At 43.5% G+C, this 22,591-nt stretch overlaps 1 protein-coding gene across 1 annotated transcript in view; it reads left to right on the top strand.

Moving 5' to 3' along the window:
* LOC124796282 (dual specificity tyrosine-phosphorylation-regulated kinase 4) overlaps window positions 1–22,591 on the top strand; it is a 427,864-nt gene that overhangs the window by 264,231 nt on the left and 141,042 nt on the right. The gene's annotated exons all lie outside the window — the stretch shown is intronic.

The following is a 22,591-nucleotide window of genomic DNA, read 5'->3' as shown; positions in this document are numbered from 1 at the left end:
GGTACCGGCGCTGCTCTGCGACCGCCCCTAAGTTCCCTCGTCATAGAGCAGGAAAATGAATCTGTTTGTATACTCTATCACGCACTTTCACTGCCGGACTTACGCATAGGTCAGGTAGGCGCGGCCCTAGAGGCACTAAAACAAAGATGGCGTCTTTGTATGTTCTGGAGACTTGGTCACACACACATTAACACAAACAAGGAAACGAAATGTGGGTGTTAGCTACGAGGACAATACTAGAAGAAATCTGCAACAATTCTGAAAATTTTTAGTCTTTATTTTCTAGACGAACCAAACACATCATGTTAATCTACACACTTTGTCACTTTTCAACGGAGTCTCCATTTTTTTGCACACATATTTCCTGTCGTTCTGAGAGTTTGAAAATACTGTTACGATATAACTCCGTTGCGGCTTCCCGAAGACTCTGGCGCACTGATCCACGAACATCCTGCATCATCTGGAAGCGTTGGCCCCACATCTGTTCCGTAATAGCACAAAAAAGATGATAGTCGGAGGATGCCAAATCGGGATTGCAGGAAGGATGTGCAATAATTTTCCTCCCAAATGTTCTGGTCTTCTCCAGAGTGAGAGCAGCAGTGTGAGGACGCGCGCTGTCCTATTCCAGGGTGATTTCCCAGGGTTTCTATCTCGCAATGCACGACGGAGCTTTAATAGAGTCGGTATGTAGCGGACAGCGTTTACACGAGGGTTGGAACTTTAATGTTGTTGTTGTTGTGGTCTTCAGTCCTGAGACTGGTTTGATGTGAATCTGCTTCGTGTATTCATCTCTTGGTCTCCCTCTACGACTTTTACCCTCCACGCTGCCCTCCAATGCTAAATTTGTGATCCCTTGATGCCTCAGAACGTGTTCTACCAACCGGTCCCTTCTTCTTGTCAAGTTGTGCCACAAACTCCTCTTCTCCCCTATTCTATTCAATACCTCCTCATTAGTTATGTGATCTACTCATCTAATCTTCAGCATTCTTCTGTAGCACCACATTTCGAAATATTCTCTTCTTGTCTAAACTATTTATCGTCCATGTTTCACTTCCATACATGGCTACACTCCATACAAATACTTTCAGAAATGACTTCCTCACACTTAAATCTATACTCGATGTTAACAAATTTCTCTTCTTCAGAAACGCTTTCCTTGCCATTGCCAGTCTACATTTTATATCCTCTCTACTTCGACCATCATCAGTTATTTTGCTCCCCAAATAGCAAAACTCCTTCAGTACTTTAAGTGTTTCATTTCCTAATCTAATACCCTCAGCATCACCCGACTTAATTCGACTACATTCCAGTATCCTCGTTTTGCTTTTGTTGATGTTCATCTTATACCCTCCTTTCAAGACACTATCCATTCCATTCAACTGCTCTTCCAAGTCCTTTGCTGTCTGTGACAGAATAACAATGTCATCGGCGAACCTTAATGTTTTTATTTCTTCTCCATAGTGGCAACTATTTATTTACAGTTCGTACAAAATAGATACCTGTTTCAACGATTTACTGATCTTCAGAGTTGTCACCAGCATTATGTCTAACACGTTGCCAGCGATGTGGAAGCCGTAGGATACTCTTAGCAGTGCCAGTTGAGTTGACAGTTCGAGCGGCGCGGTCTATTACCCGACGAATTTGTAACAGTTCTGAATGGCGTGAAGTGTTTCCTTCAGTTTAGAAATCGAGTTGAACTTACGATGGCTTAAGTCAGGGCAGTGCAGTAGGTGGTATAGCACTTAGCAGCCCCATCAGTCAGACAAATCAGTAACAGCTTGCACTGTAGGAGCTTGAGCATTGTCCTGCAAAATCATGGTCAGGTCCTGCGGAAAGTGTCATCACTTCTGTCTCTAAGCTGGTCGTAGGTTGTGTTGCAAAAATGAACAGCGCAGAGACAGAAGTGATGACACTTTCTGCACGACCAGACCATCGTCACCAGGTACCAGAAGCTTTTTCGGTTCTTCACCTCGGTATAGTTTTCCTCTTTTCCTACAAAGGAGTAGGGGTACAGGGGAAATGGAGGGGGGGGGGCGCTGTTTGTAAACCCTACCCTGCTCACACGGTGTCCGAAGAGAAGAGTATATTCCTGGAAGAAGGTTGTATTTCATAAGTACCAAGAGCTGACGATAAAATAACTTCTATTTAGTACCGGCTTCGATCATCCATGTTTCGGTACGATAAAAAAACATAAAATGACAAAATAAAATAAAAGCCGCCGTTCGGCTTGCAGAGTCCACAGTAAAATTCCACCATAAGAACATCGTCATACAGAGAGTTGCAGATAATTTCATGGTACTTGAAGACGAACAGTTGGCCGAAAACGATATTTAGTAAAGATTTACTTTATCAGCGGCTTATGGCTGTTTTTCAAATAACTACTGCCTGTGGCGTACTAAATTAATGTAATAAGCATTTGTTACCACCTTCACTGTTCTTACTGTATGCATCTCTGCTGAACACCCGAAGTTATAACTGCACTCATGTTTTGGAATGCAGCTCTTGACAAAAAATTTTCTAAGCAACTTCTTGACGAAAATGATACAACAGTTTCCTTCCTTCGCATCCTTCTCCCTGGCGAAGACCGATTAGCAAACACTACGGCCATTGTTGTTCTTCCATCCGCCGGACGCGCCCATACCATGTCAGCACTCGAGCATCAATCCTATCTGTGACTGGTTGCACAGCAACCATCTCCATTCTTACATACTCATCCTCAGTCGATCCAAGAGGGTCGCCCTCATGCTCCGTCGTAGCCCGTCCATTTCGACAGCGTCACAATAACCACGGACCCAAAAAGGAATCTGAATGCCGGCTGTCGATTACGGGTGGGAAATCTCGGAACGGCATTATTTATCCAATAGTGTCGTTTGTATTGAGGCTTGACGGGTGAGGTAGGTTTGGGGAGCGAGATCAACTTATGTTAGTTTTACAGTGAATGACAAAAGAATTTTGATATTTCACGACGAATGGTTTTCGTACGCTTGCTGTTTGTTAATATCTCAAAAATGGCTCTGAGCACTATGGGACTTAACATCTGAGGTCATCAGTCCCCTAGAACTTAGAACTACTTAAACCTAACTAACCTAAGGACATCACACACATCCATGCCAGAGGCAGGTTCAAATGGCTCTGAGCACTATGCGACTTAACTTCTGAGGTCATCAGTCCCCTAGAACTTAGAACTACTTAAACCTAACTAACCTAAGGACATCACACACATCCATGCCCGAGGCAGGATTCGAACCTGCGACCGTAGCGGTCACGCAGTTCCAGACTGAAGCGCCTAGAACCACACGGCCACACCGGCCGGCTGTTAATATCTACTACATGTTCTGGCTTTCTCCAAACTGAACTGACACCTCTGCCTAAGGAGTTAGGATGCAAGGCTTGTCTATGAAGATTATTTCTGGGTGGGGGATGACGATGGGGTATTAATGGGCAGCTGCGCTCCCCGACCTCGTTGTTTTTGACCATTTCTTGTCGGGCTTTTTGCTCCAGCAACTCCTCCATTTTCGCTCACAGGTAGATTCAGTATCATTATGATCTCGTTTCCTGTCAAAATTTGTACTCTCCCGTGCGATGACGCCATTTCCAGGTGACATAGGCTTCCGCTGCCCCTCGCAGTCAGTACACCGAATCCTTCAACTCATCCACCGGAGCAAGCTTTTATTATCGCGCCGCCCTTACCAGCGTCCCCTCGTCCCATCTTCACCAGCCTGCTCGCCCGACATGCTCCTCCAGCAAAGCAGAAACCGAGCCGTTGGTGATGGGCAGGCGAGCAGAGCAGCAGGTGAATGAGCGTCGGCGGCTCCCACGGTAAGGCCGCCGCGGCTGCTGCGTTGTGAGTCGCGGCACGGCTGGACCACGCCCTCACGCCCGCCCCTGCAACCGCGGACCCCTCGGTCACGTCTCATTACGCTGGCTACTGGCCAGCGTGTCTGCCAGCATTCGTAACCTCAACCCTGCTAGAGAGCACAGCATACACACCAGGCGGAAACACTGCAACAGCTAGAGGCACGAGATGGCGAGAGAGCAAGGCCGTATACACTATCACATCAAAACTATCTGGACACCCCTTTGTAACGCCGAATCGACCACTAGATGTCACGAGAAGTGGACACGCCAGGCTGGGAGTATTGTGTTGTCAACAGAGAACCAGTAACAGCAGAATGGATCGGTCAGCGGAGGTCAGTGACTTCCGACGAGTACTAGTCATCCGAATAACAAATCCATCAGAGAGATTTCAACCGTTCTAAAGTTGGCCAAGTAGATACTGGTGACGTGACTGTGAAACGTAAAGCCGAACATCCAAGATTGAAAAAAGGTTGTCGATAAAAAGCCGATGCATCGATATTTTACCAAAAATGAGGGGGGGGGGGGATGGCAGGTGGTGTTCGTGAATGGGATAACAATACTCCTGGTGTGAAGAAATAGCACACCCGTTGCGTTAAAAAATTCTAAAAGAACAACAACAGTTTTTAACGTAACTAGTGTGCTATTTCTTCACATCATCATTCTTCAAAACAGTTGCTGAAAATCAGTCAATAAGATTCTTCTGGGTTTGAGATCGCATTGTCAAGTATAAAATTCCGTCGTTTCGGCGACTGTTGCAAGAGGCCTTCCTCAGGGTGTACTGTCCCACTTAGCAGTACACCCTGAAGAAGGCGTCTTGCAACAGTCACCGAAACGTCGGAATTTTATTGTTGACAATGCGGCCTCAAACCCAGAAGAATTTTATTGACTGTGACAACGGCCGCGGAAGCCTACGTTTATAGTTGCTGAAAATGATGAACAATAATCTAAATGACAATAATGGTCTTTGCGATAGGCGGAGACTTGTGAGGGGAAATGCTGATGTAATCGGCGCGTGTGTGTGTGTATGTGAATTCCTAAGAGCCCAAACTGCTGAGGTCATCGGTCCCTAGACTTACACACTACTTAAACTGAATTATGGTAAGAACAACGCCCACCCCCATGCGGCCGCGCAATCCGTGGCATGGCGCCATCACCGCGCGGCTATTCAGCTATTCAGCGCTACCAACTGCAACGTTTAACTTCACCATTCAGTTCTACATCTACGTCCATACTCCGCAAGCCACCTGACGGTGTGTGGCGGAGGGTACTTTTGAGTACTTTTATCGGTTCTCCCTTCTATTCCAGTCTCGCATTGTTCAGTTGTGACGCTACAAGTGCTAGGTCGCTGGCGTTGGCAGAAATGAAAATACAGGGAAGTCGTCATAAAGTAGTCGGGACATATCCGATATCTGACGATACCGAACGACGGGACCTTTTATTGCGCCACTCACATTGGTAGCAAAGTGGTTATCGCCAAGCATGAGCGTACATCGTTTTCCTTTCAGTTCTTGCCCTAAGGGGCGTAGGTAGGCTGCTAGCTTGTTGAGGTACAGAATATCTAATAATAAATCAATACTTAAATATACAGTTCTAAAACCGCCATTATATTTATAATATGCACCTGATATTTTTGTACGCCAAAAGGTCTAAACATTTTTTCGATACATCGATACGTTTTTCGTATATGTCGAGGTACGATTATGGCATCCTTCTTAAATATCGAGGTATCGGATTCCCGATGTTTTTAAAAATACCAACACGGGTAATGTATCACGAAGCAAGCACAGTCGGAATGTTACGTGATACCACGTACTTATACGTTTGTGGCTATTACAGCGCCATCTATCACAAAGCGAAAAATTGGTCTAACTAAAACATTCATATTTCTTTACGTACTACACGAATATGTAATAAAAATAGAGATTCCTATTTTAAAAAAACGCAGTTGATATCCGTTTGACCTATGGCAGCGCCATCTAGCGGGCCAACCATAGCGCCATCTGGTTTCCCCCTTCAAGTTAGGCAAGTTTCGTTCTTTGTAGTTTTTTCGTTTGACGCTTATTTCGTGAGATATTTGGCCCGGTCACGATCAATGGATCACCCTGTATGCTTTCCTTACAGTCACGTGCGCGGCATTTAGTCTCACTGTCAGTCTTGGTTATAATGTTTTGGCCCATTGGAATTAGTCCCGTTTCTGACTTTACTTGAAAAATGACCTTTGGTGACTAGGATATGAGCACGAGGCGCTGACAGCCGCGCTGTGTTACGTGCTGGCAACGTGAGCAGAAAAAGGGGGGGAGGGAGAGAAGCGAGCGGATGGCACCTGCCGGGTGGCAGATCCAGGCGGCGCGCCGGATGAGGGAGCAAGTGTGGCAGGGACAAAGGCAGCAGCAGAGGCGAGGTGGCTGACACGGCCTTGGGCGTCGCCAGGCAGCAGCAGCGGCTGCGGCGCGCGGGCGGGCGCCGGCCTTGCCACGCCCGAGACGAGGGCAGCTCTGGAGGAGCACATAGGCGCGGCGTCTCACGGGCCCCTTATCGCCCTCACTGGGATATGGAACACACAGCCTGTTGCCAAAAAACCCTCAGGCCCTCCAAAACGGGGCAAAGCGGCCGTGTGTGCGGCAATATTACATCGATTTTTGGACAACATGGTTGTGGAGATGAAGCAGCGATTAGTATGATTAATCAATTATTCAAAAACACTCTTAATCACAATTATTATTATTCCGCCAACCGGTTTCAACCCGACGTAGGGGTCATCTTCTGGGCGCTTACACTGTGAAATTACAGATATCCGCCAGAAAGACTCCATTATACAACAGCTAAAATTACGTAAATTTAAAATATGTTACCCATTGGTCGACTTCTGGTGGTGTCACTCCTGTCTACATAACGGCAGGAAACTACGCGAGACTAACCCTTCGTATGGGCTTAAATAGCGTGCTGACGTCACGTGAGTAGTCGGCAACACACCCAGCGGCGATCAACGACATTTAATACAGTTTATTTATATGTAATCACTAGTCACCTTGGTTTAATAGAAATTTAAGTGACAGTAAATAACAGAAATGTTTTCTACGTAAATGTACGAATATATATATTATAAGACAAGACGACACCAGTTTTTGTGTGTCACAAATTGTTTAAATTTATATTATGGCACATAATGTAATATACTTTTACGAATTTTACTAGTTGACTACGGAACATTTGTTATTATTTTACAATTAACACTATAATTGTAAGTAACTCTTTTTAAATGGAATAGTTCCGTTTTCTGTTATTTACTGTCACTTAAATTTCTATTAAACCAAGGTGACTAGTGATTACATATAATAAACTGTATTAAATGTCGTTGATCGCCGCTGGGGGTGTTGCCGTCTATTCACGTGATCTCAGCACGCTATTTAAGCCCATACGAAGGGTTAGTCTCGCATAGTTTCCTGCCGTTATGTAGACAGGAGTGACACCACCAGAAGTCGACCAGTGGGTAACATATTTTAAATTTACGTTATTTTAGCTGTTGTATAATGGAGGCTTTCTGGCGGATATCTGTAACTTCACAGTGTAAACGCCCAGAAGATGACATCTACGTCGTGTTGAAACCGGTTGGCGGTATAATAATAATAAATGCGATTAAAACTGTTTTTGAATAATTGATTAATATTACATCCAATTAGCTCAATTCGTAGCTCGTATTTATCGAAAACCGTTTGCGCACCGAAGTAGTGCCACCAAAGCAGATTTATTGAACACAGCCTTCCGAAATTCCTTCACCAAAGAAGACGAAGTAAATATTCCAGAATTTGACTCAAGAGCAGCTGCCAACATCAGTAATGCAGAAACAGATATCCTGGGAGCAGAGGAGCAACTTAAATCACGTAGCCGAAGCAAGTCTTCCGGTCCAGATTGTATACCAGCGAGGTTTCTAATTTAGAGTATGCTGATACAATAACTCCATACTTAACAATCATATACAACCGTTCGCTCGACCGAGATCCGTACCCAAAGACTGGGAAGTTGCACAGGTCGCACCTATATCCAAGAAAAGTAGTAGGTGTAATCCACTAAATTGCAGGCCAATATCATTAGCGTCGATATGCAGCAGGACTTTGGAATATATATTGTATTCGAGCATTTTGAATTATCGCGAAGAAAACGGTCTATTGACAACAGTCAACACGGATTCAGGAAACATCATTCTCTTGAAACACAACAAGCTCTTTCAAAATGGTTCAAGTGGCTCTGAGCACTATGGGACTTAACATCTATGGTCATCAGTCCCCTAGAACTTAGAACTACTTAAACCTAACTAACCTAAGGACAGCACACAACACCCAGCCATAACGAGGCAGAGAAAATCCCTGACCCCGCCGGGAATCGAACCCGGGAACCCGGGCGTGAGAAGCGAGAACGCTACCGCACGACCACGAGATGCGGGCAACTAGCTCTTTACTCGCACGAAGTGCTGAGTGCTATCGACAAGGGATTTCAGATCGATTCCGTGTTTCTGGATTTCCGGAAGGCTTTTGACACTGTACTACGCAAGCGGCTTGTAGTGAAATTGCGTGCTTATGGAATATCGTCTTAGTTATATGATTGGTTTCGTGATTTCTTTTCAGAGAGGTCACAGTTCGTAGTAACTGACATAAAGGTATCGAGTAAAACACAACTGATTTCTGGTGTTCCCCGAGGCAGCGCTAAAGGCCCTCTGCTGTTCCTTATCTATATGAACGATTTGGGAGACAATCTGAGCGACCGTCTTAGGTTGTTTACAGATGACAAGATATATGTGCAGTGCGAAAATCGACAATTGACCCTAAATGACGAAAAGTGTGAGGTCATTCACATGAGTGCTAAAAGGAATCCGTTAAACTTCGGTTACACAACGTTTACGAATTTCTTTCCAAAGTCTCAATCTGCTAAAGATAAAATGTGATTCTCTTCAGTTAGTTAAAGGAAATGAATAACATCCTGATTAATTCAACACTTATTCTTTTCCTTCACTCCACACAAAATCACTTCGGCCGCGTAACCAAAATTTTAGGAAGCAAGTAGCAATCTGACGACCTAATCATGAATCAAATTCAAATGTTCAAATGTGTATGAATTCCTAAGGGACCAAACTGCTTAGATCATCGGTCCCTAGACTCACACACTACTTAAACTAACTTATACTAAGAACAACACACACACCCAGGCCCGAGTGAGGACTCTAACCTCCGGCGGGAGGGGCCGCGCAGTCCGTGACATGGCGCCTCAAACCACGCTGCCACTCCGCGCTGCATGAATCAAATTCGGCAGAGCGTTTACATGGACAGGAATTTGATTATGATCCACAATACAGCGTTCATTTAACGTATTGTACGAATATATACCCTGAACGACCTTATTGTTTGACAACGGAATGACCCCGAGATATTAAAACCATTTACAGCTTTCAAATCTCTGTTTCAGTTTCCAGTTTCATAACTACAAAAATGCCGTTTCCTTCTTGTTTATTATAAGTCCCGTTTTTTGTGTTCGTCTTTCCTCTTCTACAACATATAACTTGCACATTTTGTTTCTGCTTCTGTAATTAGTTGGAAGCGTGTGTATCTTTCCCTAAAATATCTGTATGGTGTTATTCAGTAAAGCTGAAAAATAAGTAACAATAAACAATACGCATTTCGAAATTTTAATCAATCTGGAGTGCGATCAAGGCCATTGGTACGGCTTCATTTTTATAAGCCAGTGGACTGGATCCAAAGGCAGCATCAGTGAAGTGTGAAATCAAAAATGGCTCTGAGCACTATGGGACTTAACATCTGTGGTCATCAGTCCCCTAGAACTTAGAACTAGTTAAACCTAACTAACCTAAGGACATCACAAACATCCATGCCCGAGGCAGGATTCGAACCTGCGACCGTAGCGGTCTTGCGGTTCCAGACTGCAGCGCCTTTAACCGCACGGCCACTTCGGCCGGCTGAAGTGTGAAATCCTGCGGTTTGCTCTGGGTCCTGTGAGTCGCATCTGCAATGTCGTTGCGCAATCAGTAGTCTGGTACACGTGTTACACCAGCAGGAAGTGTCCCCCAGTCGAATGCACAATGGGAAAGGAAGACTGTTTATTCGCTTCTCTGCTGTGCTGATTTCATATTCTTCCTCCTCGTCACGTTTTCCCCGTCTCGCTACGGCGCCGATTCGCAGGACGTGTGTTGCGGCGTTAATTGGGCAGTCGGACCCCTCTGGCTTGGACGTCGTCGACTCGCGAAACCTGCTGCGGCAGTGTGTGAAGGCCGTGATCGTAATGGACCCTAATGCAACCTTCATGAGGAAGACGCGTTGAGCATCCTACAATTGCGAATCGTGCAATTTATGTTCAGTGTGTGTGTCTTTCTCTCCAGATTTCGTTACATCCGTAAGACGGAAACTAGTATCGAGATCAACATTTGGCTACGCGGGAGCAGAAAATCTCCTGGGAATGTCGCACAGGTTGGCCTCATCACAGAAGAGTCGCTGTTTAATTGGGTGAATATTGGGATTACGTCGTGTCAAGGAAGACAGCGATCGACGTGTTATGCTCTTTGAGATCAGAGTTACAATATCTCGCGAATTTCATTATTTAATTCTGTGTTTATGAGCTAAAGAAAGAACAAAACGAAGTGGAGTATTATTTCGTCTACATACTACGCCGTTTGCTTGTTTACCGTTCTTGGAGGTCATCAGTCGCCTAGAACATAGAACTAATTAAACCTAACTAACCTAAGGACAGCACACACATCCATGCCCGAGGCAGGATTCGAACCTGCGACCGTAGCGGTCCCTCGGATCCAGACTGTAGCGCCTAGAACCTCACAGCCACGCCGGCCGGCTTATTCCCTTTCAAAATATTTTCAAGACGGGCTAGTGAGACAAGAACTGTCCTGTTGCTGTTACAGTTGATACATTTTTTTAAGTATACGAGGCGTATGGTGTTGAACATCTTAGGTTTGCAGTTAATACTAAACGAAATACAGTACACATTGCGTCATGAGTAACTACCCAACTATCTGAGACGTAAAGAAGACTGGTAGCCGGGCGGTTCTAGGCGCTTCAGTCTGGAACCGCGCGACCGCTATGGTCGCAGGTTCGAATCCTGCCTCGGGCATGGATGTGTGTGATATCCTTAGGTTAGTTAGGTTTAAGTAAATCTAAGTTCTAGGGGACTGATGACCTCAGCTGTTAAGTCCCATAGTGCTCAGAGCCATTTGAACGATTTTTTTTAACGTAAAAAAGAGGGGTAAGATAGATACTGCCTACAGGAAAATTAAAGAGACCTTTGGAGAAAAGAGAACCACTTGTATGAATATCAAGAGCTCAGATGGAAACCCAGTTCTAAGCAAAGAAGGGACAGCAGAAAGGTGGAAGAAGTATATAGAGGGTCTATACAAGGGCGATGTACTTGAGGGCAATGTTATGGAAATGGAAGAGGATGAAGATGAAATGGGAGATATCATACTGCGTGAAGAGTTTGATAGAGCACTGAAGGACCTAAGTCGAAACTAGGCCCGGGGAGTAGACAACATTCCATTAGAACTACTGACAGCCTTAGGAGAGCCAGTCCTGACAAAACACTACAATCTGGTGAGCAAGATGTATGAGACAGGCGAAATACCCTCAGACTTCAAGAAGAATATAATAATTCCAATCCCAAAGATAGCAGGCGTTGACAGATGTGAAAATTACCGAACTATCAGTTTAAGAAGTCACAGATGCAAAATACTAACGCGAATTCTTTACAGACGAATGGAAAAACTGGTAGAAGCCGACCTCGGGGAAGATCAGTTTGGATTCCGTAGAAATATGGGAACACGTGAGGCAATACCGACCCTACGACTTATTTTAGAAGGTAGATTAAGAAAAGGCAAACCTACGTTTCTAGCATTTGTAGACTTAGAGAAAGTTTTTGACAGTGTTGACTGGAATACTCTCTTTCAAATTCTGAAGGTGGCAGGTGTAAAATACAGGTAGCTAAAGGCTATTTACAATTTGTAAAGAAACCAGATGGCAGTTATAAGAGACGAGGGACACGAAAGGGAGGCAGTGGTTGGGAAGGGAGTGAGACAGGGTTGTAGCCTCTCCCCGATGTTGTTCAATCTGTGTATTGAGCAAGCAGTAAAGGAAACAAAAGAAAAATTCGGAGTAGGTATTAAAATCCAGGGAGAAGAAATAAAAACTTTGAGGTTCGCCGATGACATTGTAATTCTGTCTGAGACAGCAAAGGACTTGGAGGAGCAGTTGAACGGAATGGACAGTGTCATGAAAGGAGGATATAAGATGAACATCAACAAAAGCAAAACGAGGATAATGGAATGTAGTCGAATTAAGTCGGGTGATGCTGAGGGAATTAGATTGGGAAATGAGACACTTAAAGTAGTAAAGGAGTTTTGCTATTTGGGGAGCAAAATAACTGATGATGGTCGAAGTAGAGAGGATATAAAATGTAGACTGGCAATGGCAAGAAAAGCGTTCCTGAAGAAGAGAAATTTGTTAACATGAAGTATAGATTTATGTGTCAGGAAGTCGTTTCTGAAAGTATTTGTATGGAGTGTAGTCATGTATGGGAGTGAAAGATGGACGATAAATAGTTTGACAAGAAGAGAACAGAAGCTTTCGAAATGTGGTGCTACAGAAGAATGCTGAAGATTAGATGGGTAGATCACATAACGAATGAGGAGGTATTGAATAGAATTGGGGAGAAGAGGAGTTTGTGGCACAACTTGACTAGAAGAAGGGATCGGTTGGTAGGACGTGTTCTGAGGCATCAAGGGATCACCAATGTAGTATTGGAGGGCAGCGTGGAGGGTAAAAATCGTAGAGGGAGACCAAGAGATGAATACACTAAGCAGATTCAGAAGGATGTAGGTTGCAGTAGGTACTGGGAGATGAAGGAACTTGCACAGGATAGAGTAGCATGGAGAGCTGCATCAAATCAGTCTCAGGACTGAAGACCACAACAACAACAACGAAGAAAAATGCGATTCGCCTACTAACTGGACAGTCAGTATTAGGTCGAGGAAAGACAAGCTGCAAGACCAATCGAAACACAATCGACGTAGCGAATATTTTAAAAACTAATGCTGTACTCACCATTATTTCCGGCTGTGCTTTTATCACTAGTTTTTATTTGTTCTGTTTTCATTATTTTTCTGAATCCTTATAAGGATCGTATGTACTGATCTAAGAACAATTTTTAAAGCTATTCACCATCAAAATAAATTCAGATAGCTATTCCCCTTTCTGTAATTGGCGCTGTGCTGGTATCTCAACTCCAGTTGATTCCATCTGCTGTCTTTTTCGCCTTTACTCGGACCAAGAATACGAAAGAAATACGAATATTTATCCAGAATAAAATTATGCAACGGTAAAAGGGACAGACTGCCATTATTGAAGTGTGTTTCTTATTAAACGCAAATGTTGTCGTTAGCTTAAAAATATCTTCTGAATGAAAGTAGTTGCAATGGAACCTCTTTATAACATACTTTTTTTTTGTTTATTTTCGTTATCACCCTGTCAGTTAACAAAAAAAGATAATAATTTATGTTTTAAAATTTTCTGATGAGATGTAAAGATATCGACAGATGTACTTTTTGTCATATTTATCAATGCACAGTTTTCTGTGGATGTCATTAGCAGTCATGCAAACATTTGTCTCATTCGAATTTGCAGTCGAGTTTTAATATTGTCCACGAATAGATTCATGATCCGAGAGTGAATTTTTTAGATTCGTGATATTTGCATTTGTTTCCGCTGCCTCCCATTGCTACTGGATACGTAAAAGTCAACGGCAGTTGTGGTGATGGTGACGTAGTGGGTCCACACTTACCCACGAGTCGTCGCACTGCTTGCTCAGTATTATAGATTTCACAAAACTATACTTTTTATGACCTGTCTAACGACCCTCCACAAAACCAAATAAATATTTAATTGTACTTATGTATACTTTGTTCTTGGTTTATCTACGGGTAAGGAAAGTAACTGGTGCGTCTGTTGAAAGTCGGCGGCGCACGGAAGAGGAGAATACAATGTCTTTGTCCCCCCTCGCGAACCCTTGTTGGTCGCTTTTGAAGCGGAGCAAGTGCCTGGCGGCTAGGAGTCGGTGACTGAGCCCCGATAATTTGGAACCGCCGCATCGCCTGTGAATGCAGCCTTGTGCTTCCACGCGATGCAAGAAGGCCTTGGCTTTTTTGTGGCTGCTTCGCCTCTGAGCTGGCCTCCCAGTGTCCGAAACTGTCGAGGGATTTCGTCTTTGTCCGCTGTTCCCACAGTCTGAGGCGTTGGCCATGAACTGTGTGTCTCACTCCCGTCATAAGATTCATGGATCTAGGTATCTGGATGGAATTACTTAGTCACTTGATGTTAGCTGTCACCAAGATAAATTTACATCTACATAGAGCGTGATTCAGCTGCCCCCACCGATGGGTTTTACGTAATCTGAAATGGCTTCAAAACCCACGTGCGAGATTTTCATTTTCTCTCGCTCTGCACATGCAAACTATTGGTCCTACAGAAAAAATGAAAAGAACCTTTCTGTAGGATAGTTTCTGTAGTTAAATTTTGCACTGATTCGCTGCTCATTTTATCTGTAGGACTAATAAAATGGCTCCGAGCACTATGAGACATAACTTCTGAGGTCATCAGTCCCTTAGAACTTAGAACTAAACCTAACTAACCTAAGGACATCACACACATCCATGCCCGAGGCAGGATTCGAACCTGCGGCCGTAGTGGTCTCGCGGTTCCAGACTGTAGCGCCTAGAACCGCTCGGCCACCCCGGCCGGCCGCATTCTATCTCTTCTCCTGCATCTGTTGTTTGCAAAATGTCTATGAATAAAGTAACGTATGTTTCATACGAGTGATTTTACTTCAAGCCGAGCTACTGCTTTGAGAGAAGCTTGTTTCCCTCCAGCTCCGTCTTCATCATTGAGCTTAAAATATGGCCTAGGATCCCACAATAGGAAGATGGGCTATATTTACAGGCAGCTAAAAGTGGGATTTAATTCGCAAAGTGTATTTACAGATCTGCGGGTGCTGTTGTTTCCTTCTTTAATGTACCACCCTCGTACGGATGCCTCAGTGTAACCCCTTGCTACGGACTGTAGATGTCTAAAGTCCCTTTTACACGAACGACTTTCTTGTCTATTGACTAGTCTTCACAAGTTAGTCTACTGCAGCACTTGTGACGTATTAGTCCTGTACTGAGTCTCGCCGATTTTTGTTGAAAAGTAGACACTAAATTTCCGTATGTTGTGAGAGCCGTGAAGTTGGAGATACTGTCTCTCCTATAAAATTTCAAAATTTAGTAGTCACATAATTAACGATGATCAAAGCAAATGGTTAATTCACCACACGGCTTTGATCTGGAGGAATGGGGAAAGTGTCGTCCAAACATTTCAAAACATCAACATTTATTTGATCGAGGAAACATTTACATACAAACACATCTAACAACATTGAGAAAGTATTATATAGTACCTTGTTACTTTTTCCTTCCTGTATTGTTTTATTTGTTAGTGGAAAATAACACTGGAAACCGTTTCTCCTGTTCTTTCGCCACTGAAACAATTGTAATTGAAAAATTTTTTTTTATCTGTTGGCATTCTTATTTACGCACAGTGAAGTCTTTTTGTCTTTGTCCAGATACTATGAAACCTATACACCTTTATGCTTTTAGATGTATGATATCTCTTTTGAGAGAACACTTCTAGGAAAAATATCGAGTTTTGGTGCAATCTGCGTACAGTAACTCGAAAACAAAACAAAAAGTTAAATAAAGATGAAGACTGCAAGAAAGTTCAAAACCCATTACTAGAGCATGAATTAGCAATGCGAAAATTGGTTAACTTTCAGTTCTAGAAGACGATGCCACGGTTTCTTCTCTTAGCACGTGCGCAGTCTGTAGCAGGCTACGATTTTCGATCACTATAGTCGCCAGACAGTTGATCACTGGCAACAGTGATTCACTCGCGACTTGATTGGTGCATGTTTTACACAAGACGTGCAATGCACTGCGAGTAATGGATTTTGACGAGAAAGTCCCTCTTATAAAATGAACTTAGGAGCTAGTCACAGGTTTGATCACGGGACGCTGTACAGATAAAAGGGGTCAGGATACAGCCTTAAATCCAGTTTTACAGGAGAGAGAACCAACCGTGGGTGCGCATATTGTGCCTGCGTGCAAATCATCCGCCAACCACGTCGGGAGCCAATCACTGACGTCAGTGATCAATTGAACGTGCCGGGATCCGTCTACTAACATAGGAAGTCAGTCTATTCTCGCAGAGTTCACTCCTGTCGTAGTGATGGATTATGTGTCTTCTTAACCTCTGCTTTGTTTTCTTGGCAGATTACGAAGGTTCCTCGATGACCTTGTTCTTGTTAGTGTTCTTCCACAAGAGAGACGAACTGTCTGATAGCAAGAAAGACAAAGGAAAAATATATGAATGGGAATGTAAATGGACAAACATTTTAATGAAAATTTTTCCAACCGTGACTATTTAAAGGGGAAAATAATTTTCCATGTTAATTGCCTCTTAGAAATAAAATAAAAAGGTACTATTTTCTGTGTTATAAATATTGTTTGACGTGTTTGTAAGGAAATATTTTTTCGTGAAAATAAATTTAGATGTTTCTAAATGTTCGGACTACAGTTTTTCTATTCGTTTATCCTTTTCAGTTCTCAGGAGTGCAGAGAATTCTTCGTCGATAACATTCATTATGAATTTCGCTTTGCTCATTAATGAACACTATCGTCATTCTAGTTTCTACATTCTGCTACTATATATCGATTTTTTTCGTACAAAGGCAGGTCCCTTTATAACCTCATATATACCTTTCATGCGCCAAACTGCATAGTCGACAGTCTGACAACACATCTAATTTTGGCGGTGTCGTGTAAACCACACTTACCACACTCCCTGCTGTGACAAATGTTACCGTTTGACAGTTGGAGAGACACTAGCACCCCTAACGGCGAAAAACCTGGCCTTAAGATTAATGTTTGTTTTTATTTATTTTTCTACTTAATTGACGGTACAGTTATTATACCTTTGCGTCCCAAGCATTAGTAAATTATCAAGAGACATGAATGGATGTGAAATAAATGTAGAAACAGTAAAAACTCACTGACTGAGTGACATAAGATACAACTTATTCATGGAGAAGTAATTTCTGACGTAACAGCAACTTACTCCTCTTAAAGCAACTGAATGTAAACACATATTTCGTGTTTGAGAAGCATATACTTCTATATACTTCTGTTGTCTGCTCTTATTGTGAAATTCACTTTCCTCGACACGTAACAATTTTGTACGGAGTCTAATGTGTCGCACATCCTTACTCTTCGTCCGACTTTCTAATACACGAATATTTTCGTAAATATAATTAAATTTACTTCGGAAGCGAATGTGTTGAAGGTTCTTGCCGTCTGCGGCTCAGATGTAACAACAGTTGTGCAACTGGCTTCTTGTGTGTTGGGAAATAGTTTTATCACATCTTCAGCTATCGTTGTGGTGGCTTATTTGGTACGATAACTAATGTAGGTATTACATTCGATAGAAGTTTACTATGTTCCACATTCATTGATTCCACTGGAAGCGTAGTGACGAAAACTTCACGTTGTTGATTAGATATATGACGTCTTTCTGCAAAAGCTCAGGTCTTCAGTTGCTTATTAGCCAATGTTTTGTTCTTAAAAGAAAACGATATGCCGCGAGTAATGAGAATAATGGGCAGAGACACTATGAACATAGTGCGGGACAATAAGTTGGGAATGTGGGTCTCACGGGAGGCGTGCCAGAGATAGTCCCTGCAGTCGCACTATCCTCGGTGGCTCAGATGGATGCCTGCACGGTAGCTCAGCGAGTTGGGTCAGAGGGCTTCGTGCTCTCTGTAGTAAAAAAAACTGAGTAAAGGAATCAACGATCAACTTGAACGGATGTCTTGTGACGTCCGCCCAGACCAAACGCAACGAACTGTATCGAACGAAAGGAATGAAAATAAAAAACAAAGATGGGTAGAGCGTCTGCCATGTAATCCCGGGTTCGAGTCCCAGTCGGGGCACACATTTTCAACTGTCTCTGTTGACGTATATCGACGTTTGTATGTAATTTCATTGTAATTGTAAATAAATTGTCCTATAATTTACTGTTTCGTATCTCCCAGGATCCTTAGAAAACTGAAGAAAGACATATTGGAGTTCTTTTTTTAGTTATTCTCCATTTTTATGGCACTACATAAACTCCTTGTTGTAAAAATTATGTTACAAATCAACAAACGGTAGTTTTCGTGCTCATCTGATATCGTACTCTGAAGTGTAGCTTTCCAACCGCTTGGAGCTCTGTTGTAGCAGTGTAAAATAAAAATGAACAGGAGTGTCGAGACTGTGTTAGACTGTGATACATACGGTTTTGACCACTAGTGACAGACGGGAATAAAACGCCAGCAGTGGTGCAGCGGGCTCACCACGAGAAGTCGATAGAGACGAGAGAGTCGCTGTTGTAGGAGGGGCTTAGGACTGAGAGGCGAGAGAAATGAGAGCGCAGCGGTTTTTGAGAGGGCTGTGAGTGCGTCCGAGGAGGCGCTGGCGCGGTGCCCGGCCGCCGGGGAGCTGTCGGAAGCGGAAGGCCGCCGGCAATGCGGAAGGCTCGCACCAGAATAGACGCAGCGCCTGCCAGTCTCTCAGCGGCCCACAATAGCGGCGCGCCAGGTGCCGGCCTGTTGACATAACCTGGATACCCGCCACCGGTCGCCTCTGCGGACACGCCCACAGGCGGCCACCCGCTACTCGATCTGGGACGTTGGGCGGCGTCTGAGCCACAACACCCAGCCTGCGCCCTCCACAATGCAGACGCGTGGGGGTGGGGTGTGGGCTGTCAGCCCTACAGTCAACATGCTCTTCAGCCAGAGGACACGTAGCACTACACTACTGGCTATTAAAATTGCTACACCAAGAAGAAATGCAGATGATAAACGGGTATTCGTTGGACAAATTTATTATTCTAGAACTGACCTGTGATTACATCTTCACGCAATTTGGGTGCATAGGTCTTGAAAAATGAGTACCCAGAACAACCACCTCTGGCCGTAATAACGGCCTTGATACGCCTGGGCATTGAGTCAAACAGAGCTTGGATGGCGTGTACAGGTAAAGCTGCCCATGCAGCTTCAACACGATACCGCAGTTCATCAAGAGTAGTGACTGGGGTATTGTGACAAGCCAGTTGCTCGCCAACCATTGACCAGACGTTTTCAATTGGTGAGACATCTGGAGAATGTGCTGGCCAGGGCAGCAGTCGAACATTTTCTGTATCCAGAAAGGCCCGTACAGGACCTGCAACATGCGGTCGTACATTATCCTGCTGAAATGTAGCGGTTCGCAGGGATCGAATGAAGGGTATAGCCACGGGTCGTAAAACATCTGAAATGTAACGACCACTCTTCAAAGTGCCGTCAATGCGAACAAGATGTGACCGAGACGTGTAACCAATGGCACCCCATACCATCACGCCGGGTGATACGCCAGTATGGCGATGACGAATACTCGCTTCCAATGTGCGTTCACCGCGATGTCGCCAAACTCGGATGCGACCATCATCATGCTGTAAACAGAACCTGGATTCATCCGAAAAAATGACGCTTTGCCATTCGTGCACCCAGGTTCGTCGTTGAGTACACCATCGCAGGCGCTCCTGTCTGTGATGCAGCGTCGAGGGTAACCGCAGCCATGGTCTCCGAGCTGACGGTCCGTGCTGCTGCAAACGTCGTCGAACTGTTCGTGCACATGGTTGCTGTCTTTGCAAACGTCCCCATCTGTTGACTCAGGGATCGAGACGTGGCTGCACGATCCGTTACAGCCATGCGATTAAGAAGCCTGTCATCTCGACTGCTAATGATACGAGGCCGTTGGGATCCAGCACGGCGTTCCGTGCCTTATTTACAAGGCAACTTCAGAGAGTGTCCTGCAATATTACACGGTGTTTTCATTTGCATATATAGGTTATCGTTTCACATATACAAAACAAAGGCCAGAAAGGAACTACTACTAAATGACCAAGTGAATATGACTAATCACTCGATTTTTACACTGAATGATCATACAATAGATGGAAATACCAAGTAAATGGTCACAAATCCCACTTCTCAACAAAGTATATAAACGAAACACGAAAAAGAAAAGACTGATAATAAAAAGAAAAAAGAGACAATAAATAAATAAACAATAAAATAAAACGTAAAAGAGTGTATACACATACATAGTCAAACAAACAAAAAAGAACGTTTGTAACACTTACAGAAACAAATGAGACTCTAGACACACAAAATAGCAGTTAACAGCGAGGTATCTCGAAAGTAGTGATCACAAGAGAGAAAACTGTTTTGTTTACAAATAAACAAGCAAACAGTTTCAATTTTATTATACGAACATCAACCAACTGATTTAAATCGATAATGTATACGTGCAAACGATAACCTATAAGTGCAAACGAAAGAAATCGCGGAAGATATAAATAAGACGAAATGTGTCTGGATGCACAACTTAAATAAAAAACTTAATATGGCAGCATGCAAAACGCGTTTTTCTTTTATATTAATACAGCTGATTTGATCCAGTGATAATTTAAAACAGGGATACTAAAAGGTAAAACGAAAACAATAACAATACATTTAAAACAGCATGTAAATCAATTATCTTAAAAATTAAGCACTCAGTTGTCACTAAATGTTGAAGGACCTGCCCTGGGAAAGATCGTCTGTTGTTGGAGAGGAAGACGGTTAGGCGTTTAGTAGGGTAGGAGGGTGGTGATTTATGTCGGTAAGACCATAACATGAAGGGGGAAAAGGGGAAGGGAGAAAGGTGAAAAGGGGTAGGTAAAGATGGGGAGCGAAAGGAATGGGATCCCCGATCAAGTGGCACAAAATCACAGTTGGTAGGTTAGGTAAATGTCGGGACAGATTTGTGGCCTCCCAGCTTTTCTGGGCGTTATTGATTAATAATGTGCTTCCTGGTGTCCTTTCGAATTATTTCCATTTACTGCAGTGTTCCACGACCGACCCATCCGTCTTCTCCAGGTGGTTGGAATCCAGGCAGCAAGTGCGCGTAACAGCAAAACTGGCAGCACCTGAAGAAGGTTGCTGGGTCAGTCATCGATATTGTTGTTGTTGTTGTTGTTGTGGTCTTCAGTCCTGAGACTGGTTTGATGCAGCTCTCCATGCTACTCTATCCTGTGCAAGCTTCTTCATCTCCCAGTACTTACTGCAACCTACATCCTTCTGAATCTGCTTAGTGTATTCATCTCGTGGTCTCCCTCTACGATTTTGGCCTCCACGCTGCCCTCCAATGCTAAATTTGATCCCTTGATGCCTCAGAACATGTCCTACCAACCGGTCCCGTTTTCTTCTCAAGTTGTGCCACAAACATCTCTTCTCCCCAATTCTATTTAATACCTCCACATTAGTTATGTGATCTACCCATCTAATCTTCAGCATTCTTCTGTAGCACCACATTTCGAAAGCTTCTATTCTCTTCTTGTCCAAAATATTTATCGTCCACATTTCACTTCCATACATGGCTACACTCCATACAAATGCTTTCAGAAACGACTTCCTGACACTTAAATCAATAGTCGATGTTAACAAATTTCTCTTCTTCAGAAACGCTTTCCTTGCCATTGCCAGTCTACATTTTATATCCTCTCTACTTCGACCATCATCATTTATTTTGCTCCCCAAGTAACAAAACTCCTTTACTACTTTAAGTGGCTCATTTCCGAATTTAATTCCCTCAGCATCACCCGACTTTTCTCGACTACATTCCATTATCCTCGTTTTGATTTTGTTAATGTTCATCTTATATCCTCCTTTCAAGACACTTTCCATTCCGTTCAACTGCTTTTCCAAGTCCTTTGCTGTCTCTGACAGAATTACAATGTCATCGGTGAACCTCAAAGTTTGTATTTCTTCTCCATGGATTTTAATACCCACTCTGAATTTTTCTTTTGTTTCCTTTACTGCTTGCTCAATATACAGATTGAATAACATCGGGGAGAGGCTACAACCCTGTCTCACTCCCTTCCCAACCACTGCTTCTCTTTCATGCCCCTCGACTCTTATAACTGCCATCTGGTTTCTGTACAAACTGTAAATAGCCTTTCGATCCCTGTATTTTACGCCTGCCACCTTTAGAATTTGAAAGAGAGTATTCCAGTCAAAAGCTTTCTCGAAGTCTACAAATGCTAGAAACGTAGGTTTGCCTTTCCTTAATCTAGCTTCTAACATAAATCGTAGGGTCAGTATTGCCTCACGTGTTTTAATATTTCTACGGATTCCAAACTCATCTTCCCCGAGATCGGCTTCTACCAGTTTTTCCATTCGTCTGTAAAGAATTCGCGTTAGTATTTTGCGGCTGTGACTTATTAAAATGGTTCAAATGGCTCTGAGCACTATGGGACTCAACTGCTGAGGTCATTAGTCCCCTAGAACTTAGAACTAGTTAAACCTAACTAACCTAAGGACATCACAAACATCCATGCCCGAGGCAGGATTCGAACCTGCGACCGTAGCGGTCTTGCGGTTCCAGACTGCAGCGCCTTTAACCGCACGGCCACTTCGGCCGGCCTGTGACTTATTAAACTGATAGTTCGGTGTCATCGATATATTGTACAGAAAATGCAAACAACAGTTCGGCAGTATACCTGGAAGCACACTATTAATC

The sequence above is a fragment of the Schistocerca piceifrons genome, chromosome 4, assembly GCF_021461385.2.
Source record: "Schistocerca piceifrons isolate TAMUIC-IGC-003096 chromosome 4, iqSchPice1.1, whole genome shotgun sequence".
Lineage (NCBI taxonomy): Eukaryota > Metazoa > Arthropoda > Insecta > Orthoptera > Acrididae > Schistocerca > Schistocerca piceifrons.
Note: the sequence above shows the minus strand (reverse complement) of the source record. Positions and strands in the feature narration are given on the sequence as shown.